General features: G+C 39.7%; 80 non-coding genes across 80 annotated transcripts; all 80 read left to right on the top strand.

Annotated features, from left to right (window-relative positions):
- The first annotated feature begins 86 nt into the window (after nt 1–86).
- On the top strand, nt 87–159 carry Trnam-cau. Its single transcript has one exon. It is a non-coding gene; the product is annotated as a tRNA-Met (tRNA).
- Nucleotides 160–914: 755 nt separating this feature from the next.
- Nucleotides 915–987, top strand: Trnam-cau. Its single transcript has one exon. It is a non-coding gene; the product is annotated as a tRNA-Met (tRNA).
- A 420-nt stretch (nt 988–1407) lies between these two features.
- Trnam-cau lies at nt 1408–1480 on the top strand. Its single transcript has one exon. It is a non-coding gene; the product is annotated as a tRNA-Met (tRNA).
- A 279-nt stretch (nt 1481–1759) lies between these two features.
- On the top strand, nt 1760–1832 carry Trnam-cau. The gene has a single exon. It is a non-coding gene; the product is annotated as a tRNA-Met (tRNA).
- Nucleotides 1833–1931: 99 nt separating this feature from the next.
- Nucleotides 1932–2004, top strand: Trnam-cau. The gene has a single exon. It is a non-coding gene; the product is annotated as a tRNA-Met (tRNA).
- Nucleotides 2005–2264: 260 nt separating this feature from the next.
- Trnam-cau lies at nt 2265–2337 on the top strand. Its single transcript has one exon. It is a non-coding gene; the product is annotated as a tRNA-Met (tRNA).
- An 88-nt stretch (nt 2338–2425) lies between these two features.
- Trnam-cau lies at nt 2426–2498 on the top strand. The gene has a single exon. It is a non-coding gene; the product is annotated as a tRNA-Met (tRNA).
- A 244-nt stretch (nt 2499–2742) lies between these two features.
- Nucleotides 2743–2815, top strand: Trnam-cau. Its single transcript has one exon. It is a non-coding gene; the product is annotated as a tRNA-Met (tRNA).
- Nucleotides 2816–3438: 623 nt separating this feature from the next.
- Trnam-cau lies at nt 3439–3511 on the top strand. Its single transcript has one exon. It is a non-coding gene; the product is annotated as a tRNA-Met (tRNA).
- A 104-nt stretch (nt 3512–3615) lies between these two features.
- Trnam-cau lies at nt 3616–3688 on the top strand. The gene has a single exon. It is a non-coding gene; the product is annotated as a tRNA-Met (tRNA).
- An 87-nt stretch (nt 3689–3775) lies between these two features.
- Trnam-cau lies at nt 3776–3848 on the top strand. Its single transcript has one exon. It is a non-coding gene; the product is annotated as a tRNA-Met (tRNA).
- A 243-nt stretch (nt 3849–4091) lies between these two features.
- Nucleotides 4092–4164, top strand: Trnam-cau. The gene has a single exon. It is a non-coding gene; the product is annotated as a tRNA-Met (tRNA).
- Nucleotides 4165–4252: 88 nt separating this feature from the next.
- Trnam-cau lies at nt 4253–4325 on the top strand. The gene has a single exon. It is a non-coding gene; the product is annotated as a tRNA-Met (tRNA).
- A 69-nt stretch (nt 4326–4394) lies between these two features.
- On the top strand, nt 4395–4467 carry Trnam-cau. Its single transcript has one exon. It is a non-coding gene; the product is annotated as a tRNA-Met (tRNA).
- A 103-nt stretch (nt 4468–4570) lies between these two features.
- On the top strand, nt 4571–4643 carry Trnam-cau. The gene has a single exon. It is a non-coding gene; the product is annotated as a tRNA-Met (tRNA).
- An 88-nt stretch (nt 4644–4731) lies between these two features.
- Trnam-cau lies at nt 4732–4804 on the top strand. The gene has a single exon. It is a non-coding gene; the product is annotated as a tRNA-Met (tRNA).
- Nucleotides 4805–4907: 103 nt separating this feature from the next.
- On the top strand, nt 4908–4980 carry Trnam-cau. The gene has a single exon. It is a non-coding gene; the product is annotated as a tRNA-Met (tRNA).
- Nucleotides 4981–5084: 104 nt separating this feature from the next.
- Trnam-cau lies at nt 5085–5157 on the top strand. Its single transcript has one exon. It is a non-coding gene; the product is annotated as a tRNA-Met (tRNA).
- A 104-nt stretch (nt 5158–5261) lies between these two features.
- Nucleotides 5262–5334, top strand: Trnam-cau. The gene has a single exon. It is a non-coding gene; the product is annotated as a tRNA-Met (tRNA).
- A 247-nt stretch (nt 5335–5581) lies between these two features.
- On the top strand, nt 5582–5654 carry Trnam-cau. The gene has a single exon. It is a non-coding gene; the product is annotated as a tRNA-Met (tRNA).
- A 261-nt stretch (nt 5655–5915) lies between these two features.
- On the top strand, nt 5916–5988 carry Trnam-cau. Its single transcript has one exon. It is a non-coding gene; the product is annotated as a tRNA-Met (tRNA).
- A 441-nt stretch (nt 5989–6429) lies between these two features.
- Nucleotides 6430–6502, top strand: Trnam-cau. The gene has a single exon. It is a non-coding gene; the product is annotated as a tRNA-Met (tRNA).
- A 104-nt stretch (nt 6503–6606) lies between these two features.
- Trnam-cau lies at nt 6607–6679 on the top strand. Its single transcript has one exon. It is a non-coding gene; the product is annotated as a tRNA-Met (tRNA).
- Nucleotides 6680–6959: 280 nt separating this feature from the next.
- Trnam-cau lies at nt 6960–7032 on the top strand. Its single transcript has one exon. It is a non-coding gene; the product is annotated as a tRNA-Met (tRNA).
- A 248-nt stretch (nt 7033–7280) lies between these two features.
- On the top strand, nt 7281–7353 carry Trnam-cau. The gene has a single exon. It is a non-coding gene; the product is annotated as a tRNA-Met (tRNA).
- A 104-nt stretch (nt 7354–7457) lies between these two features.
- Nucleotides 7458–7530, top strand: Trnam-cau. The gene has a single exon. It is a non-coding gene; the product is annotated as a tRNA-Met (tRNA).
- A 247-nt stretch (nt 7531–7777) lies between these two features.
- Nucleotides 7778–7850, top strand: Trnam-cau. The gene has a single exon. It is a non-coding gene; the product is annotated as a tRNA-Met (tRNA).
- A 258-nt stretch (nt 7851–8108) lies between these two features.
- Nucleotides 8109–8181, top strand: Trnam-cau. Its single transcript has one exon. It is a non-coding gene; the product is annotated as a tRNA-Met (tRNA).
- A 104-nt stretch (nt 8182–8285) lies between these two features.
- Nucleotides 8286–8358, top strand: Trnam-cau. Its single transcript has one exon. It is a non-coding gene; the product is annotated as a tRNA-Met (tRNA).
- An 87-nt stretch (nt 8359–8445) lies between these two features.
- Nucleotides 8446–8518, top strand: Trnam-cau. Its single transcript has one exon. It is a non-coding gene; the product is annotated as a tRNA-Met (tRNA).
- Nucleotides 8519–8622: 104 nt separating this feature from the next.
- Trnam-cau lies at nt 8623–8695 on the top strand. The gene has a single exon. It is a non-coding gene; the product is annotated as a tRNA-Met (tRNA).
- A 277-nt stretch (nt 8696–8972) lies between these two features.
- Nucleotides 8973–9045, top strand: Trnam-cau. Its single transcript has one exon. It is a non-coding gene; the product is annotated as a tRNA-Met (tRNA).
- Nucleotides 9046–9293: 248 nt separating this feature from the next.
- On the top strand, nt 9294–9366 carry Trnam-cau. Its single transcript has one exon. It is a non-coding gene; the product is annotated as a tRNA-Met (tRNA).
- An 88-nt stretch (nt 9367–9454) lies between these two features.
- On the top strand, nt 9455–9527 carry Trnam-cau. The gene has a single exon. It is a non-coding gene; the product is annotated as a tRNA-Met (tRNA).
- Nucleotides 9528–9951: 424 nt separating this feature from the next.
- Trnam-cau lies at nt 9952–10024 on the top strand. Its single transcript has one exon. It is a non-coding gene; the product is annotated as a tRNA-Met (tRNA).
- A 422-nt stretch (nt 10025–10446) lies between these two features.
- Nucleotides 10447–10519, top strand: Trnam-cau. The gene has a single exon. It is a non-coding gene; the product is annotated as a tRNA-Met (tRNA).
- A 437-nt stretch (nt 10520–10956) lies between these two features.
- Nucleotides 10957–11029, top strand: Trnam-cau. The gene has a single exon. It is a non-coding gene; the product is annotated as a tRNA-Met (tRNA).
- An 86-nt stretch (nt 11030–11115) lies between these two features.
- Trnam-cau lies at nt 11116–11188 on the top strand. The gene has a single exon. It is a non-coding gene; the product is annotated as a tRNA-Met (tRNA).
- A 102-nt stretch (nt 11189–11290) lies between these two features.
- Trnam-cau lies at nt 11291–11363 on the top strand. Its single transcript has one exon. It is a non-coding gene; the product is annotated as a tRNA-Met (tRNA).
- Nucleotides 11364–11463: 100 nt separating this feature from the next.
- On the top strand, nt 11464–11536 carry Trnam-cau. Its single transcript has one exon. It is a non-coding gene; the product is annotated as a tRNA-Met (tRNA).
- A 258-nt stretch (nt 11537–11794) lies between these two features.
- Nucleotides 11795–11867, top strand: Trnam-cau. Its single transcript has one exon. It is a non-coding gene; the product is annotated as a tRNA-Met (tRNA).
- Nucleotides 11868–11970: 103 nt separating this feature from the next.
- On the top strand, nt 11971–12043 carry Trnam-cau. Its single transcript has one exon. It is a non-coding gene; the product is annotated as a tRNA-Met (tRNA).
- A 104-nt stretch (nt 12044–12147) lies between these two features.
- Trnam-cau lies at nt 12148–12220 on the top strand. The gene has a single exon. It is a non-coding gene; the product is annotated as a tRNA-Met (tRNA).
- A 280-nt stretch (nt 12221–12500) lies between these two features.
- Nucleotides 12501–12573, top strand: Trnam-cau. The gene has a single exon. It is a non-coding gene; the product is annotated as a tRNA-Met (tRNA).
- Nucleotides 12574–12661: 88 nt separating this feature from the next.
- Nucleotides 12662–12734, top strand: Trnam-cau. The gene has a single exon. It is a non-coding gene; the product is annotated as a tRNA-Met (tRNA).
- Nucleotides 12735–12838: 104 nt separating this feature from the next.
- On the top strand, nt 12839–12911 carry Trnam-cau. The gene has a single exon. It is a non-coding gene; the product is annotated as a tRNA-Met (tRNA).
- A 280-nt stretch (nt 12912–13191) lies between these two features.
- Trnam-cau lies at nt 13192–13264 on the top strand. The gene has a single exon. It is a non-coding gene; the product is annotated as a tRNA-Met (tRNA).
- Nucleotides 13265–13512: 248 nt separating this feature from the next.
- Trnam-cau lies at nt 13513–13585 on the top strand. The gene has a single exon. It is a non-coding gene; the product is annotated as a tRNA-Met (tRNA).
- Nucleotides 13586–13689: 104 nt separating this feature from the next.
- On the top strand, nt 13690–13762 carry Trnam-cau. Its single transcript has one exon. It is a non-coding gene; the product is annotated as a tRNA-Met (tRNA).
- Nucleotides 13763–14009: 247 nt separating this feature from the next.
- Trnam-cau lies at nt 14010–14082 on the top strand. The gene has a single exon. It is a non-coding gene; the product is annotated as a tRNA-Met (tRNA).
- Nucleotides 14083–14674: 592 nt separating this feature from the next.
- Trnam-cau lies at nt 14675–14747 on the top strand. Its single transcript has one exon. It is a non-coding gene; the product is annotated as a tRNA-Met (tRNA).
- A 455-nt stretch (nt 14748–15202) lies between these two features.
- Nucleotides 15203–15275, top strand: Trnam-cau. The gene has a single exon. It is a non-coding gene; the product is annotated as a tRNA-Met (tRNA).
- A 245-nt stretch (nt 15276–15520) lies between these two features.
- Nucleotides 15521–15593, top strand: Trnam-cau. Its single transcript has one exon. It is a non-coding gene; the product is annotated as a tRNA-Met (tRNA).
- A 582-nt stretch (nt 15594–16175) lies between these two features.
- On the top strand, nt 16176–16248 carry Trnam-cau. Its single transcript has one exon. It is a non-coding gene; the product is annotated as a tRNA-Met (tRNA).
- Nucleotides 16249–16349: 101 nt separating this feature from the next.
- Nucleotides 16350–16422, top strand: Trnam-cau. The gene has a single exon. It is a non-coding gene; the product is annotated as a tRNA-Met (tRNA).
- Nucleotides 16423–16525: 103 nt separating this feature from the next.
- Nucleotides 16526–16598, top strand: Trnam-cau. The gene has a single exon. It is a non-coding gene; the product is annotated as a tRNA-Met (tRNA).
- Nucleotides 16599–16702: 104 nt separating this feature from the next.
- Nucleotides 16703–16775, top strand: Trnam-cau. Its single transcript has one exon. It is a non-coding gene; the product is annotated as a tRNA-Met (tRNA).
- A 103-nt stretch (nt 16776–16878) lies between these two features.
- Nucleotides 16879–16951, top strand: Trnam-cau. Its single transcript has one exon. It is a non-coding gene; the product is annotated as a tRNA-Met (tRNA).
- A 245-nt stretch (nt 16952–17196) lies between these two features.
- On the top strand, nt 17197–17269 carry Trnam-cau. Its single transcript has one exon. It is a non-coding gene; the product is annotated as a tRNA-Met (tRNA).
- An 87-nt stretch (nt 17270–17356) lies between these two features.
- On the top strand, nt 17357–17429 carry Trnam-cau. Its single transcript has one exon. It is a non-coding gene; the product is annotated as a tRNA-Met (tRNA).
- Nucleotides 17430–17848: 419 nt separating this feature from the next.
- Trnam-cau lies at nt 17849–17921 on the top strand. Its single transcript has one exon. It is a non-coding gene; the product is annotated as a tRNA-Met (tRNA).
- Nucleotides 17922–18025: 104 nt separating this feature from the next.
- On the top strand, nt 18026–18098 carry Trnam-cau. The gene has a single exon. It is a non-coding gene; the product is annotated as a tRNA-Met (tRNA).
- Nucleotides 18099–18200: 102 nt separating this feature from the next.
- Trnam-cau lies at nt 18201–18273 on the top strand. Its single transcript has one exon. It is a non-coding gene; the product is annotated as a tRNA-Met (tRNA).
- Nucleotides 18274–18376: 103 nt separating this feature from the next.
- Trnam-cau lies at nt 18377–18449 on the top strand. Its single transcript has one exon. It is a non-coding gene; the product is annotated as a tRNA-Met (tRNA).
- Nucleotides 18450–18695: 246 nt separating this feature from the next.
- Trnam-cau lies at nt 18696–18768 on the top strand. Its single transcript has one exon. It is a non-coding gene; the product is annotated as a tRNA-Met (tRNA).
- An 86-nt stretch (nt 18769–18854) lies between these two features.
- On the top strand, nt 18855–18927 carry Trnam-cau. Its single transcript has one exon. It is a non-coding gene; the product is annotated as a tRNA-Met (tRNA).
- Nucleotides 18928–18998: 71 nt separating this feature from the next.
- Nucleotides 18999–19071, top strand: Trnam-cau. The gene has a single exon. It is a non-coding gene; the product is annotated as a tRNA-Met (tRNA).
- Nucleotides 19072–19175: 104 nt separating this feature from the next.
- Nucleotides 19176–19248, top strand: Trnam-cau. Its single transcript has one exon. It is a non-coding gene; the product is annotated as a tRNA-Met (tRNA).
- Nucleotides 19249–19505: 257 nt separating this feature from the next.
- Trnam-cau lies at nt 19506–19578 on the top strand. The gene has a single exon. It is a non-coding gene; the product is annotated as a tRNA-Met (tRNA).
- Nucleotides 19579–19682: 104 nt separating this feature from the next.
- Nucleotides 19683–19755, top strand: Trnam-cau. The gene has a single exon. It is a non-coding gene; the product is annotated as a tRNA-Met (tRNA).
- A 104-nt stretch (nt 19756–19859) lies between these two features.
- Nucleotides 19860–19932, top strand: Trnam-cau. The gene has a single exon. It is a non-coding gene; the product is annotated as a tRNA-Met (tRNA).
- A 246-nt stretch (nt 19933–20178) lies between these two features.
- Trnam-cau lies at nt 20179–20251 on the top strand. The gene has a single exon. It is a non-coding gene; the product is annotated as a tRNA-Met (tRNA).
- A 265-nt stretch (nt 20252–20516) lies between these two features.
- Trnam-cau lies at nt 20517–20589 on the top strand. Its single transcript has one exon. It is a non-coding gene; the product is annotated as a tRNA-Met (tRNA).
- Nucleotides 20590–21029: 440 nt separating this feature from the next.
- On the top strand, nt 21030–21102 carry Trnam-cau. Its single transcript has one exon. It is a non-coding gene; the product is annotated as a tRNA-Met (tRNA).
- A 101-nt stretch (nt 21103–21203) lies between these two features.
- Trnam-cau lies at nt 21204–21276 on the top strand. Its single transcript has one exon. It is a non-coding gene; the product is annotated as a tRNA-Met (tRNA).
- Nucleotides 21277–21554: 278 nt separating this feature from the next.
- Trnam-cau lies at nt 21555–21627 on the top strand. Its single transcript has one exon. It is a non-coding gene; the product is annotated as a tRNA-Met (tRNA).
- Nucleotides 21628–21875: 248 nt separating this feature from the next.
- Trnam-cau lies at nt 21876–21948 on the top strand. Its single transcript has one exon. It is a non-coding gene; the product is annotated as a tRNA-Met (tRNA).
- Nucleotides 21949–22052: 104 nt separating this feature from the next.
- On the top strand, nt 22053–22125 carry Trnam-cau. The gene has a single exon. It is a non-coding gene; the product is annotated as a tRNA-Met (tRNA).
- A 71-nt stretch (nt 22126–22196) lies between these two features.
- On the top strand, nt 22197–22269 carry Trnam-cau. Its single transcript has one exon. It is a non-coding gene; the product is annotated as a tRNA-Met (tRNA).
- Nucleotides 22270–22894: 625 nt separating this feature from the next.
- Nucleotides 22895–22967, top strand: Trnam-cau. Its single transcript has one exon. It is a non-coding gene; the product is annotated as a tRNA-Met (tRNA).
- The last annotated feature ends 64 nt before the right edge of the window (nt 22968–23031 follow it).

The following is a 23031-nucleotide window of genomic DNA, read 5'->3' as shown; positions in this document are numbered from 1 at the left end:
CTCATTGCTCTTTGTAATATCATTGTATTTGTTACAAATCGTTAAAAATATTCGATTTTACATGTAGTGCTGACAGAGTTAGTACAGCCTCGGTAGCGCAGTAGGCAGCGCGTAAGTCTCATAATCTTAAGGTCGTGAGTTCGATCCTCACTCGGGGCATCATGTTGTTGAAATAACTCATTGCTCTTTTTATATATTGTATTTGTTACAAATCGTTAAAAATATTCGATTTTAATGTTGCACTCGGGCATAATGTTGTTGAAATAAACTCATTGCTCTTTTTAATATCATTGTATTTGTTGTGCTGACAAGGTTTTGAACAGCCTTGGTAGCGCAACGGGCAGTAGCGCGTAAGTCTCATAATCTTAAGGTCGTGATTTCGATCCTCACTCGGGGCGGCATCATGTTGTTGAAATAACTCATTGCTCTTTTTAATATATTGTATTTGTTACAAATGGTTTAAAAATATTTCGGTTTTACATGTGTCACTCGGGGCATCATGTTGTTGAAATAACTCATTGCTCTTTTTTAATATCATTGTATTTGTGTGCTGACAAGGTTTGAACAGCCTGGTAGCGCAACAGGCAGCGCGTAAGTCTCATAATCTTTGGTCGTGAGTTCGATCCTCACTCGGGGCATCATGTTGTTGAAATAACTCATTGCTCTTTGTAATATCATTGTATTTGTTACAAATCGTTAAAAATATTGATTTTACATGTAGTGCTGACAGAGTTAGTACAGCCTCGGTAGCGCAGTAGGCAGCGCGTAAGTCTCATAATCTTAAGGTCGTGAGTTCGATCCTCACCCGGGCATCATGTTGTTGAAATAACTCATTGCTCATTTTATATCATTGTATTTGTTACAAATCGTTAAAAATATTCGATTTTACATGTAGTGCTGACAAGGTTTGTACAGCCTCGGTAGCGCAGTAGGCAGCGCGTAAGTCTCATAATCTTAAGGTCGTGAGTTCGATCCTCACTCGGGGCATCATGTTGTTGAAATAACTCATTGCTCTTTTTTAATATTATTGTATTTGTTACAAATGGTTAAAAATATTCGATTTTACATGTAGTGCTGACAAAGTTAGTACAGCCTCGGTAGCGCAGTAGGCAGCGCGTAAGTCTCATAATCTTAAGGTCGTGAGTTCGATCCTCACCGGGGCAACTCGTTCCTATTTTATATATTAGTGTTTGTTACAAATCGTTAAAAATATTCGATTTTACATGTAGTGCTGACAAAGTTAGTACAGCCTCGGTAGCGCAGTAGGCAGCGCGTAAGTCTCATAATCTTAAGGTCGTGAGTTCGATCCTCACCGGGGCAATTCGTTTCTATTTTATTAATATTAGTATTTGTTACAAATCGTTAAAAATATTCGATTTTACATGTAGTGCTGACAGAGTTAGTACAGCCTCGGTAGCGCAGTAGGCAGCGCGTAAGTCTCATAATCTTAAGGTCGTGAGTTCGATCCTCACTCGGGGCAACATTCAGTTGAAGTAACTCATTGCTCTTTTGTAATATCATTGTATTTGTTACAAATCGTTAAAAATATTCGATTTTACATGTAGTGCTGACAAAGTTAGTACAGCCTCGGTAGCGCAGTAGGCAGCGCGTAAGTCTCATAATCTTAAGGTCGTGAGTTCGATCCTCACCGGGGCATCATGTTGTTGAAATAACTCATTGCTCATTTTAGTATTATTGTATTTGTTACAAATCGTTAAAAATATTCGATTTTACATGTTGTGCTGACAAAGTTAGTACAGCCTCGGTAGCGCAGTAGGCAGCGCGTAAGTCTCATAATCTTAAGGTCGTGAGTTCGATCCTCACCCGGGGCAACATTCAGTTGTTTAACTCATTGCTTGTAATATCATTGTATTTGTTACAAATCGTTAAAAATATTCGATTTTACATGTAGTGCTGACAAATTTAGTACAGCCTCGGTAGCGCAGTAGGCAGCGCGTAAGTCTCATAATCTTAAGGTCGTGAGTTCGATCCTCACTCGGGGCATCATGTTGTTGAAATAACTCATTGCTCTTTTTAATATCATTGTATTTGTTACAAATGGTTAAAAAATATTCGATTTTACAGTAGTGCTGCAACAAAGTTAGTACAGCTCGGTAGCGCAGTAGCAGCGCGTAAGTCTCATAATCTTAAGGTCGTGAGTTCGATCCTCACCCGGGGCAACTCGTTTCTATTTGAATATCATTGTATTTGTTACAAATCGTAAAAATATTCGATTTTACATGTAGTGCTGACAAGTTAGTACAGCCTCGGTAGCGCAGTAGGCAGCGCGTAAGTCTCATAATCTTAAGGTCGTGAGTTCGATCCTCACCCGGGGCAACTTGTTTCTATTTTTTAATATTAGTGTATTTGTTACAAATCGTTAAAAATATTCGATTTTACATGTAGTGCTGACTGAGTTAGTACAGCCTCGGTAGCGCAGTAGGCAGCGCGTAAGTCTCATAATCTTAAGGTCGTGAGTTCGATCCTCACTCGGGGCATTATGTTGTTGAAATAAACCATTGCTTTTTTAATATCATTGTATTTGTTGTGCTGACAAGGTTTGAACAGCTTCGGTAGCGCAGTAGGCAGCGCGTAAGTCTCATAATCTTAAGGTCGTGAGTTCGATGCTCACTCGGGGCATCATGTTGTTGAAATAACTCATGCTCTTTTTAATATTATTGTATTTGTTACAAATGGTTAAAAATATTCGATTTTACATGTAGTGCTGACAAAGTTAGTACAGCCTCGGTAGCGCAGTAGGCAGCGCGTAAGTCTCATAATCTTAAGGTCGTGAGTTCGATCCTCACCCGGGGCAAACTCGTTTTGTTTATTTTTTTTTTATTATTATTGTATTTGTTACAAATCGTTAAAAATATTCGATTTTACATGTAGTGCTGACAGAGTTAGTACAGCCTCGGTAGCGCAGTAGGCAGCGCGTAAGTCTCATAATCTTAAGGTCGTGAGTTCGATCATCACTCGGGGCAACATTCAGTTGAATTAACTCATTGTTCTTTTGTAATATCATTGTATTTGTTACAAATCGTTAAAAATATTCGATTTTACATGTAGTGCTGACAGAGTTAGTACAGCCTCGGTAGCGCAGTAGGCAGCGCGTAAGTCTCATAATGTTAAGGTCGTGAGTTCGATCCTCACCGGGGCATCATGTTGTTGCAATAACTCATTGATCTTTTAGTATCACTGCATTTGTTACAAATCGTTAAAAATATTCGATTTTACATGTAGTGCTGACAAAGTTAGTACAGCCTCGGTAGCGCAGTAGCAGCGCGTAAGTCTCATAATCTTAAGGTCGTGATCGATCCTCACTCGGGGCATCATGTCAGTTGAAATAACTCATTGCTCTTTTGTAATATCATTGTATTTGTTACAAATCGTTAAAAAAATATCGATTTTACATGTAGTGCTGACAAAGTTAGTACAGCCTCGGTAGCGCAGTAGGCAGCGCGTAAGTCTCATAATCTTAAGGTCGTGAGTTCGATCCTCACTCGGGGCATCATGTTGTTGAAATTAACTCATTGCTCTTTTTTAATATATTGTATTTGTTACGAATGGTTAAAAATATTCGATTTTACATGTAGTGCTGACAAAGTTAGTACAGCCTCGGTAGCGCAGTAGGCAGCGCGTAAGTCTCATAATCTTAAGGTCGTGAGTTCGATCCTCACCCGGGGCAACTCGTTTCTATTTTATAATATAGTGTATTTGTTACAAATCGTTAAAAATATTCGATTTTACATGTAGTGCTGACAGAGTTAGTACAGCCTCGGTAGCGCAGTAGGCAGCGCGTAAGTCTCATAATCTTAAGGTCGTGAGTTCGATCCTCACTCGGGGCATCATGTTGTTGAAATAACCCATTGCTCTTTTTTATATCATGTATTTGTTGTGCTGACCAGGTTTGACAGCCTCGGTAGCGCAGTAGGCAGCGCGTAAGTCTCATAATCTTAAGGTCGTGAGTTCGATGCTCACTCGGGCATCATGTTGTTGAAATAACTCATTGCTCTTTTTTAATATTATTGTATTTGTTACAAATGGTTAAAAATATTCGATTTTACATGTAGTGCTGACAAGTTAGTACAGCCTCGGTAGCGCAGTAGGCAGCGCGTAAGTCTCATAATCTTAAGGTCGTGAGTTCGATCCTCACCCGGGGCAACTCGTTTCTATTTTATAATATTAGTGTATTTGTTACAAATCGTTAAAAATATTCGATTTTACATGTAGTGCTGACAGAGTTAGTACAGCCTCGGTAGCGCAGTAGGCAGCGCGTAAGTCTCATAATCTTAAGGTCGTGAGTTCGATCCTCACTCGGGGCATCATGTTGTTGAAATACTCATTGCTCTTTTTCAATATCATTGTATTTGTTTGCTGACAAGGTTAGAACAGCCTCGGTAGCGCAGTAGGCAGCGCGTAAGTCTCATAATCTTAAGGTCGTGAGTTCGATCCTCACTCGGGGCATCATGTTGTTGAAATAACTCATTGCTCTTTTTTAATATTATTGTATTTGTTACAAATGGTTAAAAATATTCGATTTTACATGTAGTGCTGACAAGTTAGTACAGCCTCGGTAGCGCAGTAGGCAGCGCGTAAGTCTCATAATCTTAAGGTCGTGAGTTCGATCCTCACCCGGGGCAACTCGTTTCTATTTTATAATATTAGTGTATTTGTTACAAATCGTTAAAAATATTCGATTTTACATGTAGTGCTGACAGAGTTAGTACAGCCTCGGTAGCGCAGTAGGCAGCGCGTAAGTCTCATAATCTTAAGGTCGTGAGTTCGATCCTCACTCGGGGCAACATTCAGTTGAATTAACTCATTGCTCATTTGTAAATCATTGTATTTGTTACAAATCGTTAAAAATATTCGATTTTACATGTAGTGCTGACAGAGTTAGTACAGCCTCGGTAGCGCAGTAGGCAGCGCGTAAGTCTCATAATCTTAAGGTCGTGAGTTCGATCCTCACTCGGGGCATCATGTTGTTGAAATAACTCATTGCTCTTTTTTAATATCATTGTATTTGTTACAAATGGTTAAAAATATTCGATTTTACATGTAGTGCTGACAAAGTTAGTACAGCCTCGGTAGCGCAGTAGGCAGCGCGTAAGTCTCATAATCTTAAGGTCGTGAGTTCGATCCTCACTCGGGGCATCATGTTGTTGAAATAACTCATTGCTCTTCTGTAATATCATCGTATTTGTTACAAATCGTTAAAAATATTCGATTTTACATGTAGTGCTGACAGAGTTAGTACAGCCTCGGTAGCGCAGTAGGCAGCGCGTAAGTCTCATAATCTTAAGGTCGTGAGTTCGATCCTCACTCGGGGCATCATGTTGTTGAAATAACCCATTGCTCTTTTTTAATATCATTGTATTTGTTGTGCTGACAAGGTTTGAACAGCCTCGGTAGCGCAGTAGGTAGCGCGTAAGTCTCATAATCTTAAGGTCGTGAGTTCGATGCTCACTCGGGGCGTCATGTTGTTGAAATAACTCATTGCTCTTTTTTAATATTATTGTATTTGTTACAAATGGTTAAAAATATTCGATTTTACATGTAGTGCTGACAAGTTAGTACAGCCTCGGTAGCGCAGTAGGCAGCGCGTAAGTCTCATAATCTTAAGGTCGTGAGTTCGATCCTCACCCGGGGCAACTCGTTTCTATTTTATAATATTAGTGTATTTGTTACAAATCGTTAAAAATATTCGATTTTACATGTAGTGCTGACAGAGTTAGTACAGCTTCGGTAGCGCAGTAGGCAGCGCGTCTCATAATCTTAAGGTCGTGAGTTCGATCCTCACTCGGGGCAACATTCAGTTGAATTAACTCATTGCTCTTTTGTAATATCATTGTATTTGTTACAAATCGTTAAAAATATTCGATTTTACATGTAGTGCTGACAGAGTTAGTACAGCCTCGGTAGCGCAGTAGGCAGCGCGTAAGTCTCATAATCTTAAGGTCGTGAGTTCGATCCTCACCCGGGGCATCATGTTGTTGCAATAACTCATTGATCATTTTAGTATCACTGCATTTGTTACAAATCGTTAAAAATATTCGATTTTACATGTAGTGCTGACAAAGTTAGTACAGCCTCGGTAGCGCAGTAGGCAGCGCGTAAGTCTCATGATCTTAAGGTCGTGAGTTCGATCCTCACTCGGGGCATCATGTTGTTGAAATAACTCATTGCTCTTTTTTAATATTATTGTATTTGTTACAAATGGTTAAAAATATTCGATTTTACATGTAGTGCTGACAAAGTTAGTACAGCCTCGGTAGCGCAGTAAGCAGCGCGTAAGTCTCATAATCTTAAGGTCGTGAGTTCGATCCTCACCCGGGGCAACTCGTTTCTATTTTATAATATTAGTGTATTTGTTACAAATCGTTAAAAATATTCGATTTTACATGTAGTGCTGACAGAGTTAGTACAGCCTCGGTAGCGCAGTAGGCAGCGCGTAAGTCTCATAATCTTAAGGTCGTGAGTTCGATCCTCACTCGGGGCAACATTCAGTTGAATTAACTCATTGCTCTTTTGTAATATCATTGTATTTGTTACAAATCGTTAAAAATATTTGATTTTACATGTAGTGCTGAAAGAGTTAGTACAGCCTCGGTAGCGCAGTAGGCAGCGCGTAAGTCTCATAATCTTAAGGTCGTGAGTTCGATCCTCACTCGGGGCAACATTCAGTTGAGTTAACTCATTGCTCTTTTGTAATATCATTGTATTTGTTACAAATCGTTAAAAATATTCGATTTTACATGTGGTGCTGACAAAGTTAGTACAGCCTCGGTAGCGCAGTAGGCAGCGCGTAAGTCTCATAATCTTAAGGTCGTGAGTTCGATCCTCACCCGGGGTATCATGTTGTTGAAATAACTCATTGCTCATTTTAGTATCATTGTATTTGTTACAAATCGTTAAAAATATTCGATTTTACATGTGGTGCTGACAAAGTTAGTACCGCCTCGGTAGCGCAGTAGGCAGCGCGTAAGTCTCATAATCTTAAGGTCGTGAGTTCGATCCTCACTCGGGGCATCATGTTGTTGAAATAACTCATTGCTCTTTTTTAATATCATTGTATTTGTTGTGCTGACAAGGTTTGAACAGCCTTGGTAGCGCAACAGGCAGCGCGTAAGTCTCATAATCTTGAGGTCGTGAGTTCGATCCTCACTCGGGGCATCATGTTGTTGAAATAACTCATTGCTCTTTTTTAATATCATTGTATTTGTTACAAATGGTTAAAAATATTTGATTTTACATGTAGTGCTGACGAGGTTAGTACAGCCTCGGTAGCGCAGTAGGCAGCGCGTAAGTCTCATAATCTTAAGGTCGTGAGTTCGATCCTCACTCGGGGCAACATTCAGTTGAATTAACTCATTGCTCTTTTGTAATATCATCGTATTTGTTACAAATCGTTAAAAATATTCGATTTTACATGTAGTGCTGACAGAGTTAGTACAGCCTCGGTAGCGCAGTAGGCAGCGCGTAAGTCTCATAATCTTAAGGTCGTGAGTTCGATCCTCACTCGGGGCATCATGTTGTTGAAATAACCCATTGCTCTTTTTTAATATCATTGTATTTGTTGTGCTGACAAGGTTTGAACAGCCTCGGTAGCGCAGTAGGTAGCGCGTAAGTCTCATAATCTTAAGGTCGTGAGTTCGATGCTCACTCGGGGCGTCATGTTGTTGAAATAACTCATTGCTCTTTTTTAATATTATTGTATTTGTTACAAATCGTTAAAAATATTCGATTTTACATGTAGTGCTGACAAGTTAGTACAGCCTCGGTAGCGCAGTAGGCAGCGCGTAAGTCTCATAATCTTAAGGTCGTGAGTTCGATCCTCACCCGGGGCAACTCGTTCTATTTTATAATATTAGTGTATTTGTTACAAATCGTTAAAAATATTCGATTTTACATGTAGTGCTGACAAGTTAGTACAGCCTCGGTAGCGCAGTAGGCAGCGCGTCTCATAATCTTAAGGTCGTGAGTTCGATCCTCACCCGGGCATCATGTTGTTGAAATAACTCATTGATCATTTTAGTATCACTTGTATTTGTTACAAATCGTTAAAAATATTCGATTTTACATGTAGTGCTGACAAAGTTAGTACAGCCTCGGTAGCGCAGTAGGCAGCGCGTAAGTCTCATAATCTTAAGGTCGTGAGTTCGATCCTCACTCGGGGCATCATGTTGTTGAAATAACTCATTGCTCTTTTTTAATATTATTGTATTTGTTACAAATGGTTAAAAATATTCGATTTTACATGTAGTGCTGACAAAGTTAGTACAGCCTCGGTAGCGCAGTAGGCAGCGCGTAAGTCTCATAATCTTAAGGTCGTGAGTTCGATCCTCACCCGGGGCAACTCGTTTCTATTTTATAATATTAGTGTATTTGTTACAAATGGTTAAAATATTCGATTTTACATGTAGTGCTGACAGAGTTAGTACAGCCTCGGTAGCGCAGTAGGCAGCGCGTAAGTCTCATAATCTTAAGGTCGTGAGTTCGATCCTCACTCGGGGCAACATTCAGTTGAATTAACTCATTGCTCTTTTGTAATATCATTGTATTTGTTACAAATCGTTAAAAATATTTGATTTTACATGTAGTGCTGAAAGAGTTAGTACAGCCTCGGTAGCGCAGTAGGCAGCGCGTAAGTCTCATAATCTTAAGGTCGTGAGTTCGATCCTCACTCGGGGCAACATTCAGTTGAGTAACTCATTGCTCTTTGTAATATCATTGTATTTGTTACAAATCGTTAAAAATATTCGATTTTACATGTGGTGCTGACAAAGTTAGTACAGCCTCGGTAGCGCAGTAGGCAGCGCGTAAGTCTCATAATCTTAAGGTCGTGAGTTCGATCCTCACCCGGGGTATCATGTTGTTGAAATAACTCATTGCTCATTTTAGTATCATTGTATTTGTTACAAATCGTTAAAAATATTCGATTTTACATGTGGTGCTGACAAGTTAGTACAGCCTCGGTAGCGCAGTAGGCAGCGCGTAAGTCTCATAATCTTAAGGTCGTGAGTTCGATCCTCACTCGGGGCATCATGTTGTTGAAATAACTCATTGCTCTTTTTTAATATCATTGTATTTGTTGTGCTGACAAGGTTTGAACAGCCTTGGTAGCGCAACAGGCAGCGCGTAAGTCTCATAATCTTGAGGTCGTGAGTTCGATCCTCACTCGGGGCATCATGTTGTTGAAATAACTCATTGCTCTTTTTTAATATCATTGTATTTGTTACAAATGGTTAAAAATATTTGATTTTACATGTAGTGCTGACGAGGTTAGTACAGCCTCGGTAGCGCAGTAGGCAGCGCGTAAGTCTCATAATCTTAAGGTCGTGAGTTCGATCCTCACCCGGGGCAACTCGTTTCTATTTTATAATATTAGTGTATTTGTTACAAATCGTTAAAAATATTCGATTTTACATGTAGTGCTGACAGAGTTAGTACAGCCTCGGTAGCGCAGTAGGCAGCGCGTAAGTCTCATAATCTTAAGGTCGTGAGTTCGATCCTCACTCGGGGCATCATGTTGTTGAAATAACTCATTGCTCTTTTTTAATATCATTGTATTTGTTGTGCTGACAAGGTTTGAACAGCCTCGGTAGCGCATTAGGCAGCGCATAAGTCTCATAATCTTAAGGTCGTGAGTTCGATCTTCACCCGGGGCAACATTCTGTTGAATTAACTCATTGCTCTTTTGTAATATCATTGTATTTGTTACAAATCGTTAAAAATATTCGATTTTACATGTAGTGCTGACAAAGTTAGTACAGCCTCGGTAGCGCAGTAGGCAGCGCGTAAGTCTCATGATCTTAAGGTCGTGAGTTCGATCCTCACTCCGGGCATCATGTTGTTGAAATAACCCATTGCTCTTTTTTAATATTATTGTATTTGTTACAAATGGTTAAAAATATCGATTTTACATGTAGTGCTGACAAAGTTAGTACAGCCTCGGTAGCGCAGTAGGCAGCGCGTAAGTCTCATAATCTTAAGGTCGTGAGTTCGATCCTCACCCGGGGCAACTCGTTTCTATTTTATAATATTAGTGTATTTGTTACAAATCGTTAAAAATATTCGATTTTACATGTAGTGCTGACAGAGTTAGTACAGCCTCGGTAGCGCAGTAGGCAGCGCGTAAGTCTCATAATCTTAAGGTCGTGAGTTCGATCCTCACTTCGGGGCATCATGTTGTTGAAATAACTCATTGCTCTTTTTTAATATTATTGTATTTGTTACAAATGGTTAAAAATTTTCGGTTTTACATGTAGTGCTGACAAAGTTAGTACAGGCTCGGTAGCGCAGTAGGCAGCGCGGAAGTCTCATGATCTTAAGGTCGTCATCATGTTGTTGAAATAACTCATTGCTCTTTTTTAATATTATTGTATTTGTTACAAATGGTTAAAAATATTCGATTTTACATGTAGTGCTGTCAAAGTTAGTACAGCCTCGGTAGCGCAGTAGGCAGCGCGTAAGTCTCATAATCTTAAGGTCGTGAGTTCGATCCTCACTCGGGGCAACATTCTGTTGAATTAACTCATTGCTCATTTGTAATATCATTGTATTTGTTAAAAATCGTTAAAAATATTCGATTTTACATGTAGTGCTGACGGAGTTAGTACAGCCTCGATAGCGCAGTAGGCAGCGCGTAAGTCTCATAATCTTAAGGTCGTGAGTTCGATCCTCACCCGGGGCAACATTCAGTTGAATTAACTCATTGCTCTTTTGTAATATCATTGTATTTGTTACAAATCGTTAAAAATATTCGATTTTACATGTAGTGCTGACAAAGTTAGTACAGCCTCGGTAGCGCAGTAGGCAGCGCGGAAGTCTCATGATCTTAAGGTCGTCATCATGTTGTTGAAATAACTCATTGCTCTTTTTTAATATTATTGTATTTGTTACAAATGGTTAAAAATATTCGATTTTACATGTAGTGCTGTCAAAGTTAGTACAGCCTCGGTAGCGCAGTAGGCAGCGCGTAAGTCTCATAATCTTAAGGTCGTGAGTTCGATCCTCACCCGGGGCAACTCGTGTCTATTTTAATATTAGTGTATTTGTTACAAATCGTTAAAAATATTCGATTTTACATGTAGTGCTGACAGAGTTAGTACAGCCTCGGTAGCGCAGTAGGCAGCGCGTAAGTCTCATAATCTTAAGGTCGTGAGTTCGATCCTCACTCGGGGCAACATTTGTTGAATTAACTCATTGCTCTTTTGTAATATCATTGTATTTGTTACAAATCGTTAAAATATTCGATTTTACATGTAGTGCTGACAGAGTTAGTACAGCCTCGGTAGCGCAGTAGGCAGCGCGTAAGTCTCATAATCTTAAGGTCGTGAGTTCGATCCTCACTCGGGGCAACATTGTTGAATAACTCATTGCTCTTTTGTAATATCATTGTATTTGTTACAAATCGTTAAAAATATTCGATTTTACATGTAGTGCTGACAAGTTAGTACAGCCTCGGTAGCGCAGTAGGCAGCGCGTAAGTCTCATAATCTTAAGGTCGTGAGTTCGATCCTCACTCGGGGCATCATGTTGTTGAAATACTCATTGCTCTTTTTTAATATCATTGTATTTGTTACAAATGTTAAAAATATTCGATTTTACATGTAGTGCTGACAAGTTAGTACAGCCTCGGTAGCGCAGTAGGCAGCGCGTAAGTCTCATAATCTTAAGGTCGTGAGTTCGATCCTCACCCGGGCAACTGTTGTCTATTTTAATATTATTGTATTTGTTACAAATCGTTAAAAATATTCGATTTTACATGTAGTGCTGACAAGTTAGTACAGCCTCGGTAGCGCAGTAGGCAGCGCGTAAGTCTCATAATCTTAAGGTCGTGAGTTCGATCCTCACTCGGGGCAACATCGTTTGAATTAACTCATTGCTCATTTGTAATATCATTGTATTTGTTAAAAATCGTTAAAAATATTCGATTTTACATGTAGTGCTGACAGAGTTAGTACAGCCTCGGTAGCGCAGTAGGCAGCGCGTAAGTCTCATAATCTTAAGGTCGTGAGTTCGATCCTCACTCGGGGCAACATTCAGTTGAATTAACTCATTGCTCTTTTGTAATATCATTGTATTTGTTACAAATCGTTAAAAATATTCGATTTTACATGTAGTGCTGACAAAGTTAGTACAGCCTCGGTAGCGCAGTAGGCAGCGCGTAAGTCTCATGATCTTAAGGTCGTGAGTTCGATCCTCACCCGGGGCATCATGTTGTTGCAATAACTCATTGCTCATTTTAGTATCACTGTATTTGTTACAAATCGTTAAAAATATTCGATTTTACATGTAGTGCTGACAAAGTTAGTACAGCCTCGGTAGCGCAGTAGGCAGCGCGTAAGTCTCATGATCTTAAGGTCGTGAGTTCGATCCTCACTCGGGGCATCATGTTGTTGAAATAACTCATTGCTCTTTTTTAATATTATTGTATTTGTTACAAATGGTTAAAAATATTCGATTTTACATGTAGTGCTGACAAAGTTAGTACAGCCTCGGTAGCGCAGTAGGCAGCGCGTAAGTCTCATAATCTTAAGGTCGTGAGTTCGATCCTCACCCGGGGCAACTCGTTTCTATTTTATAATATTAGTGTATTTGTTACAAATCGTTAAAAATATTCGATTTTACATGTAGTGCTGACAGAGTTAGTACAGCCTCGGTAGCGCAGTAGGCAGCGCGTAAGTCTCATAATCTTAAGGTCGTGAGTTCGATCCTCACTCGGGGCAACATTCAGTTGAATTAACTCATTGCTCTTTTGTAATATCATTGTATTTGTTACAAATCGTTAAAAATATTCGATTTTACATGTAGTGCTGAAAGAGTTAGTACAGCCTCGGTAGCGCAGTAGGCAGCGCGTAAGTCTCATAATCTTAAGGTCGTGAGTTCGATCCTCACTCGGGGCAACATTCAGTTGAGTTAACTCATTGCTCTTTTGTAATATCATTGTATTTGTTACAAATCGTTAAAAATATTCGATTTTACATGTGGTGCTGACAAAGTTAGTACAGCCTCGGTAGCGCAGTAGGCAGCGCGTAAGTCTCATAATCTTAAGGTCGTGAGTTCGATCCTCACCCGGGGTATCATGTTGTTGAAATAACTCATTGCTCATTTTAGTATCATTGTATTTGTTACAAATCGTTAAAAATATTCGATTTTACATGTGGTGCTGACAAAGTTAGTACCGCCTCGGTAGCGCAGTAGGCAGCGCGTAAGTCTCATAATCTTAAGGTCGTGAGTTCGATCCTCACTCGGGGCATCATGTTGTTGAAATAACTCATTGCTCTTTTTTAATATCATTGTATTTGTTGTGCTGACAAGGTTTGAACAGCCTTGGTAGCGCAACAGGCAGCGCGTAAGTCTCATAATCTTGAGGTCGTGAGTTCGATCCTCACTCGGGGCATCATGTTGTTGAAATAACTCATTGCTCTTTTTTAATATCATTGTATTTGTTACAAATGGTTAAAAATATTTGATTTTACATGTAGTGCTGACGAGGTTAGTACAGCCTCGGTAGCGCAGTAGGCAGCGCGTAAGTCTCATAATCTTAAGGTCGTGAGTTCGATCCTCACTCGGGGCAACATTCAGTTGAATTAACTCATTGCTCTTTTGTAATATCATCGTATTTGTTACAAATCGTTAAAAATATTCGATTTTACATGTAGTGCTGACAGAGTTAGTACAGCCTCGGTAGCGCAGTAGGCAGCGCGTAAGTCTCATAATCTTAAGGTCGTGAGTTCGATCCTCACTCGGGGCATCATGTTGTTGAAATACCCATTGCTCTTTTTTAATATCATTGTATTTGTTGTGCTGACAAGGTTTGAACAGCCTCGGTAGCGCAGTAGGTAGCGCGTAAGTCTCATAATCTTAAGGTCGTGAGTTCGATGCTCACTCGGGGCGTCATGTTGTTGAAATAACTCATTGCTCTTTTTTAATATTATTGTATTTGTTACAAATGGTTAAAAATATTCGATTTTACATGTAGTGCTGACAAAGTTAGTACAGCCTCGGTAGCGCAGTAGGCAGCGCGTAAGTCTCATAATCTTAAGGTCGTGAGTTCGATCCTCACCCGGGGCAACTCGTTTCTATTTTATAATATTAGTGTATTTGTTACAAATCGTTAAAAATATTCGATTTTACATGTAGTGCTGACAGAGTTAGTACAGCTTCGGTAGCGCAGTAGGCAGCGCGTCTCATAATCTTAAGGTCGTGAGTTCGATCCTCACCCGGGGCATCATGTTGTTGAAATAACTCATTGATCATTTTAGTATCACTGATTTGTTACAAATCGTTAAAATATTCGATTTTACATGTGTGCTGACAAAGTTAGTACAGCCTCGGTAGCGCAGTAGGCAGCGCGTAAGTCTCATAATCTTAAGGTCGTGAGTTCGATCCTCACTCGGGCATCATGTTGTTGAAATAACTCATTGCTCTTTTTTAATATTATTGTATTTGTTACAAATGGTTAAAAATATTCGATTTTACATGTAGTGCTGACAAAGTTAGTACAGCCTCGGTAGCGCAGTAGGCAGCGCGTAAGTCTCATAATCTTAAGGTCGTGAGTTCGATCCTCACCCGGGCAACTCGTTTCTATTTTATAATATTAGTGTATTTGTTACAATCGTTAAAAATATTCGATTTTACATGTAGTGCTGACAGAGTTAGTACAGCCTCGGTAGCGCAGTAGGCAGCGCGTAAGTCTCATAATCTTAAGGTCGTGAGTTCGATCCTCACTCGGGGCAACATTCATTGAATTAACTCATTGCTCTTTTGTAATATCATTGTATTTGTTACAAATCGTTAAAAATATTTGATTTTACATGTAGTGCTGACAGAGTTAGTACAGCCTCGGTAGCGCAGTAGGCAGCGCGTAAGTCTCATAATCTTAAGGTCGTGAGTTCGATCCTCACTCGGGCAACATTCAGTTGAGTTAACTCATTGCTCTTTTGTAATATCATTGTATTTGTTACAAATCGTTAAAAATATTCGATTTTACATGTGGTGCTGACAAAGTTAGTACAGCCTCGGTAGCGCAGTAGGCAGCGCGTAAGTCTCATAATCTTAAGGTCGTGAGTTCGATCCTCACCCGGGGTATCATGTTGTTGAAATAACTCATTGCTCATTTTAGTATCATTGTATTTGTTACAAATCGTTAAAAATATTCGATTTTACATGTGGTGCTGACAAAGTTAGTACAGCCTCGGTAGCGCAGTAGGCAGCGCGTAAGTCTCATAATCTTAAGGTCGTGAGTTCGATCCTCACTCGGGGCATCATGTTGTTGAAAAACTCATTGCTCTTTTTTATATCATTGTATTGTTGTGCTGACAAGGTTTGAACAGCCTTGGTAGCGCAACAGGCAGCGCGTAAGTCTCATAATCTTAAGGTCGTGAGTTCGATCCTCACTCGGGGCATCATGTTGTTGAAATAACTCATTGCTCTTTTTTAATATCATTGTATTTGTTACAAATGGTTAAAAATATTTGATTTTACATGTAGTGCTGACGAGGTTAGTACAGCCTCGGTAGCGCAGTAGGCAGCGCGTAAGTCTCATAATCTTAAGGTCGTGAGTTCGATCCTCACCCGGGGCAACTCGTTTCTATTTTATAATATTAGTGTATTTGTTACAATCGTTAAAATATTCGATTTTACATGTAGTGCTGACAGAGTTAGTACAGCCTCGGTAGCGCAGTAGGCACGCGTAAGTCTCATAATCTTAAGGTCGTGAGTTCGATCCTCACTCGGGGCATCATGTTGTTGAATAACTCATTGCTCTTTTTTAATATCATTGTATTTGTTGTGCTGACAAGGTTTGAACAGCCTCGGTAGCGCATTAGGCAGCGCATAAGTCTCATAATCTTAAGGTCGTGAGTTCGATCTTCACCCGGGGCAACATTCAGTTGAATTAACTCATTGCTCTTTTGTAATATCATTGTATTTGTTACAAATCGTTAAAAATATTCGATTTTACATGTAGTGCTGACAAAGTTAGTACAGCCTCGGTAGCGCAGTAGGCAGCGCGTAAGTCTCATGATCTTAAGGTCGTGAGTTCGATCCTCACTCCGGGCATCATGTTGTTGAAATAACCCATTGCTCTTTTTTAATATTATTGTATTTGTTACAAATGGTTAAAAATATTCGATTTTACATGTAGTGCTGACAAAGTTAGTACAGCCTCGGTAGCGCAGTAGGCAGCGCGTAAGTCTCATAATCTTAAGGTCGTGAGTTCGATCCTCACTCGGGGCATCATGTTGTTGAATAACTCATTGCTCTTTTTATATCATTGTATTTGTTACAAATCGTTAAAAATATTCGATTTTACATGTAGTGCTGACAGAGTTAGTACAGCCTCGGTAGCGCAGTAGGCAGCGCGTAAGTCTCATAATCTTAAGGTCGTGAGTTCGATCCTCACTCGGGGCATCATGTTGTTGAAATAACTCATTGCTCTTTTTTAATATCATTGTATTTGTTACAAATCGTTAAAATATTCGATTTTACATGTAGTGCTGACAAAGTTAGTACAGCCTCGGTAGCGCAGTAGGCAGCGCGTAAGTCTCATAATCTTAAGGTCGTGAGTTCGATCCTCACTCGGGGCAACATTCAGTTGAGTTAACTCATTGCTCTTTTGTAATATCATTGTATTTGTTACAAATCGTTAAAAATATTCGATTTTACATGTAGTGCTGACAAAGTTAGTACAGCCTCGGTAGCGCAGTAGGCAGCGCGTAAGTCTCATAATCTTAAGGTCGTGAGTTCGATCCTCACCCGGGGCATCATGTTGTTGAAATAACTCATTGCTCATTTTAGTATCATTGTATTTGTTACAAATCGTTAAAAATATTCGATTTTACATGTGGTGCTGACAAAGTTAGTACAGCCTCGGTAGCGCAGTAGGCAGCGCGTAAGTCTCATAATCTTAAGGTCGTGAGTTCGATCCTCACTCGGGGCATCATGTTGTTGAAATAACTCATTGCTCTTTTTTAATATCATTGTATTTGTTGTGCTGACAAGGTTTGAACAGCCTGGTAGCGCACAGGCAGCGCGTAAGTCTCATAATCTTAGGTCGTGAGTTCGATCCTCACTCGGGGCATCATGTTGTTGAAATAACTCATTGCTCTTTTTGAATATCATTGTATTTGTTACAAATGGTTAAAAATATTTGATTTTACATGTAGTGCTGACAAAGTTAGTACAGCCTCGGTAGCGCAGTAGGCAGCGCGTAAGTCTCATAATCTTAAGATCGTGAGTTCGATCCTCACCCGGGGCAACTCGTTTCTATTTTTAATATTAGTGTATTTGTTACAAATCGTTAAAAATATTCGATTTTACATGTAGTGCTGACAGAGTTAGTACAGCCTCGGTAGCGCAGTAGGCAGCGCGTAAGTCTCATAATCTTAAGGTCGTGAGTTCGATCCTCACTCGGGGCATCATGTTGTTGAAATAACTCATTGCTCTTTTTTAATATCATTGTATTTGTTGTGCTGACAAGGTTTGAACAGCCTCGGTAGCGCAGTAGGCAGCGCGTAAGTCTCATAATCTTAAGGTCATGAGTTCGATGCTCACTCGGGGCATCATTTGTTGAATTAACTCATTGCTCTTTTTTAATATCATTGTATTTGTTACAAATCGTTAAAATATTCGATTTTACATGTAGTGCTGACAAGTTAGTACAGCCTCGGTAGCGCAGTAGGCAGCGCGTAAGTCTCATAATCTTAAGGTCGTGAGTTCGATCCTCACTCGGGCATCATGTTGTTGAATAACTCATTGCTCTTTTTAATATTATTGTATTTGTTACAAATCGTTAAAAATATTCGATTTTACATGTAGTGCTGACAAAGTTAGTACAGCCTCGGTAGCGCAGTAGGCAGCGCGTAAGTCTCATAATCTTAAGGTCGTGAGTTCGATCCTCACTCGGGGCATCATGTTGTTGAAATAACTCATTGCTCTTTTTTAATATCATTGTATTTGTTACAAATGGTTAAAAATATTCGATTTTACATGTAGTGCTGACAAAGTTAGTACAGCCTCGGTAGCGCAGTAGGCAGCGCGTAAGTCTCATAATCTTAAGGTCGTGAGTTCGATCCTCACTCGGGGCACATTCAGTTGTTTAACTCATTGCTCTTTTTTAATATCATTGTATTTGTTACAAATCGTTAAAAATATTCGATTTTACATGTAGTGCTGACAAAGTTAGTACAGCCTCGGTAGCGCAGTAGGCAGCGCGTAAGTCTCATAATCTTAAGGTCGTGAGTTCGATCCTCACCCGGGGCATCATGTTGTTGAAATAACTCATTGCTCATTTTAGTATCATTGTATTTGTTACAAATCGTTAAAAATATTCGATTTTACATGTAGTGCTGACAAAGTTAGTACAGCCTCGGTAGCGCAGTAGGCAGCGCGTAAGTCTCATAATCTTAAGGTCGTGAGTTCGATCCTCACTCGGGGCATCATGTTGTTGAAATAACTCATTGCTCTTTTTTAATATCATTGTATTTGTTTTGCTGACAAGTTTGAACAGCCTTGGTAGCGCAGAGGCAGCGCGTAAGTCTCATAATCTTAAGGTCGTGAGTTCGATCCTCACTCGGGGCATCATGTTGTTGAAATAACTCATTGCTCTTTTTTAATATCATTGTATTTGTTACAAATGGTTAAAAATATTTGATTTTACATGTAGTGCTGACGAAGTTAGTACAGCCTCGGTAGCGCAGTAGGCAGCGCGTAAGTCTCATAATCTTAAGGTCGTGAGTTCGATCCTCACCCGGGGCAACTCGTTTCTATTTTATAATATTAGTGTATTTGTTACAAATCGTTAAAATATTCGATTTTACATGTAGTGCTGACAAGTTAGTACAGCCTCGGTAGCGCAGTAGGCAGCGCGTAAGTCTCATAATCTTAAGGTCGTGAGTTCGATCCTCACTCGGGGCATCATGTTGTTGAAATAACTCATTGCTCTTTTTTAATATCATTGTATTTGTTGTGCTGACAAGGTTTGAACAGCCTCGGTAGCGCAGTAGGCAGCGCGTAAGTCTCATAATCTTAAGGTCGTGAGTTCGATCCTCACTCGGGGCATCATGTTGTTGAAATAACTCATTGCTCTTTTTTAATATTATTGTATTTGTTACAAATGGTTAAAAATATTCGATTTTACATGTAGTGCTGACAAAGTTAGTACAGCCTCGGTAGCGCAGTAGGCAGCGCGTAAGTCTCATAATCTTAAGGTCGTGAGTTCGATCCTCACCCGGGGCAACTCGTTTCTATTTTAAATATTAGTGTATTTGTTACAAATCGTTAAAAATATTCGATTTTACATGTAGTGCTGACAGAGTTAGTACAGCCTCGGTAGCGCAGTAGGCAGCGCGTAAGTCTCATAATCTTAAGGTCGTGAGTTCGATCCTCACTCGGGCAACATGTTGAATTAACTATTGCTCTTTGTAAAATCATTGTATTTGTTACAAATCGTTAAAATATTCGATTTTACATGTAGTGCTGACAGAGTTAGTACAGCCTCGGTAGCGCAGTAGGCAGCGCGTAAGTCTCATAATCTTAAGGTCGTGAGTTCGATCCTCACCCGGGGCAACATGTTGTTGAAATAACTCATTGCTCTTTTTTAATATCATTGTATTTGTTACAAATGGTTAAAAATATTCGATTTTACATGTAGTGCTGACAAAGTTAGTACAGCCTCGGTAGCGCAGTAGGCAGCGCGTAAGTCTCATAATCTTAAGGTCGTGAGTTCGATCCTCACTCGGGGCATCATGTTGTTGAAATAACTCATTGCTCTTCTGTAATATCATCGTATTTGTTACAAATCGTTAAAAATATTCGATTTTACATGTAGTGCTGACAGAGTTAGTACAGCCTCGGTAGCGCAGTAGGCAGCGCGTAAGTCTCATAATCTTAAGGTCGTGAGTTCGATCCTCACTCGGGGCATCATGTTGTTGAAATAACCCATTGCTCTTTTTTAATATCATTGTATTTGTTGTGCTGACAAGGTTGAACAGCCTCGGTAGCGCAGTAGTAGGCGCGTAAGTCTCATAATCTTAAGGTCGTGAGTTCGATCTCACTCGGGGCATCATGTTGTTGAAATAACTCATTGCTCTTTTTTAATATTATTGTATTTGTTACAAATGGTTAAAAATATTCGATTTTACATGTAGTGCTGACAAAGTTAGTACAGCCTCGGTAGCGCAGTAGGCAGCGCGTAAGTCTCATAATCTTAAGGTCGTGAGTTCGATCCTCACCCGGGGCAACTCGTTTCTATTTTATAATATTAGTGTATTTGTTACAAATCGTTAAAAATATTCGATTTTACATGTAGTGCTGACAGAGTTAGTACAGCTTCGGTAGCGCAGTAGGCAGCGCGTAAGTCTCATAATCTTAAGGTCGTGAGTTCGATCCTCACTCGGGGCAACATTCAGTTGAATTAACTCATTGTTCTTTTGTAATATCATTGTATTTGTTACAAATCGTTAAAAATATTCGATTTTACATGTAGTGCTGACAGAGTTAGTACAGCCTCGGTAGCGCAGTAGGCAGCGCGTAAGTCTCATAATCTTAAGGTCGTGAGTTCGATCCTCACCCGGGGCATCATGTTGTTGCAATAACTCATTGATCATTTTAGTATCACTGCATTTGTTACAAATCGTTAAAAATATTCGATTTTACATGTAGTGCTGACAAAGTTAGTACAGCCTCGGTAGCGCAGTAGGCAGCGCGTAAGTCTCATGATCTTAAGGTCGTGAGTTCGATCCTCACTCGGGGCATCATGTTGTTGAAATAACTCATTGCTCTTTTTAATATTATTGTATTTGTTACAAATGGTTAAAAATATTCGATTTTACATGTAGTGCTGACAAAGTTAGTACAGCCTCGGTAGCGCAGTAAGCAGCGCGTAAGTCTCATAATCTTAAGGTCGTGAGTTCGATCCTCACCCGGGGCAACTCGTTTCTATTTTATAATATTAGTGTATTTGTTACAAATCGTTAAAAATATTCGATTTTACATGTAGTGCTGACAGAGTTAGTACAGCCTCGGTAGCGCAGTAGGCAGCGCGTAAGTCTCATAATCTTAAGGTCGTGAGTTCGATCCTCACTCGGGGCAACATTCTTGAATTAACTCATTGCTCTTTTTAATATCATTGTATTTGTTACAAATCGTTAAAAATATTTGATTTTACATGTAGTGCTGAAAGAGTTAGTACAGCCTCGGTAGCGCAGTAGGCAGCGCGTAAGTCTCATAATCTTAAGGTCGTGAGTTCGATCCTCACTCGGGGCAACATTCAGTTGAGTTAACTCATTGCTCTTTTGTAATATCATTGTATTTGTTACAAATCGTTAAAAATATTCGATTTTACATGTGTGCTGACAAAGTTAGTACAGCCTCGTAGCGCAGTAGGCAGCGCGTAAGTCTCATAATCTTAAGGTCGTGAGTTCGATCCTCACCCGGGGTATCATGTTGTTGAAATAACTCATTGCTCATTTTAGTATCATTGTATTTGTTACAAATCGTTAAAAATATTCGATTTTACATGTGGTGCTGACAGAGTTAGTACAGCCTCGGTAGCGCAGTAGGCAGCGCGTAAGTCTCATAATCTTAAGGTCGTGAGTTCGATCCTCACTCGGGGCATCATGTTGTTGAAATAACTCATTGCTCTTTTTTAATATCATTGTATTTGTTGTGCTGACAAGGTTTGAACAGCCTTGGTAGCGCAACAGGCAGCGCGTAAGTCTCATAATCTTGAGGTCGTGAGTTCGATCCTCACTCGGGGCATCATGTTGTTGAAATAACTCATTGCTCTTTTTTAATATCATTGTATTTGTTACAAATGGTTAAAAATATTTGATTTTACATGTAGTGCTGACGAGGTTAGTACAGCCTCGGTAGCGCAGTAGGCAGCGCGTAAGTCTCATAATCTTAAGGTCGTGAGTTCGATCCTCACTCGGGGCAACATTCAGTTGAATTAACTCATTGCTCTTTTGTAATATCATCGTATTTGTTACAAATCGTTAAAAATATTCGATTTTACATGTAGTGCTGACAGAGTTAGTACAGCCTCGGTAGCGCAGTAGGCAGCGCGTAAGTCTCATAATCTTAAGGTCGTGAGTTCGATCCTCACTCGGGGCATCATGTTGTTGAAATAACTCATTGCTCTTTTTATAATCATTGTATTTGTTTTGCTGACAAAGGTTTGAACAGCCTCGGTAGCGCAGTAGGCAGCGCGTAAGTCTCATAATCTTAAGGTCGTGAGTTCGATCCTCACTCGGGGCAACATTTGTTGAATAACTCATTGCTCTTTTTAATTATTGTATTTGTTACAAATCGTTAAAAATATTCGATTTTACATGTAGTGCTGACAGAGTTAGTACAGCCTCGGTAGCGCAGTAGGCAGCGCGTAAGTCTCATAATCTTAAGGTCGTGAGTTCGATCCTCACTCTCGGGGCAACATTCAGTTGAATTAACTCATTGCTCTTTTGTAATATCATTGTATTTGTTACAAATCGTTAAAAATATTCGATTTTACATGTAGTGCTGACAAGTTAGTACAGCCTCGGTACGCAGTAGGCAGCGCGTAAGTCTCATAATCTTAAGGTCGTGAGTTCGATCCTCACTCGGGGCATCATTCGTTGAAATAACTCATTGCTCTTTTAATATCATTGTATTTGTTACAAATCGTTAAAAATATTCGATTTTACATGTAGTGCTGACAAAGTTAGTACAGCCTCGGTAGCGCAGTAGGCAGCGCGTAAGTCTCATAATCTTAAGGTCGTGAGTTCGATCCTCACCCGGGCATCATGTTGTTGAAATAACTCATTGCTCATTTTAGTATCATTGTATTTGTTACAAATCGTTAAAAATATTCGATTTTACATGTAGTGCTGACAAAGTTAGTACAGCCTCGGTAGCGCAGTAGGCAGCGCGTAAGTCTCATAATCTTAAGGTCGTGAGTTCGATCCTCACTCGGGGCATCATGTGTTGAAATAACTCATTGCTCTTTTTTTATATCATTGTATTTGTTGTGCTGACAAGTTT

This window comes from Ctenocephalides felis, unplaced genomic scaffold, assembly GCF_003426905.1.
Source record: "Ctenocephalides felis isolate EL2017-DRISC unplaced genomic scaffold, ASM342690v1 CF-g0.4_SCAFFOLD_01886, whole genome shotgun sequence".
Taxonomy (NCBI): domain Eukaryota; kingdom Metazoa; phylum Arthropoda; class Insecta; order Siphonaptera; family Pulicidae; genus Ctenocephalides; species Ctenocephalides felis.
The sequence above is the reverse complement of the archived record's forward strand: the minus strand, read 5'-3'. Positions and strand labels throughout refer to the sequence as shown.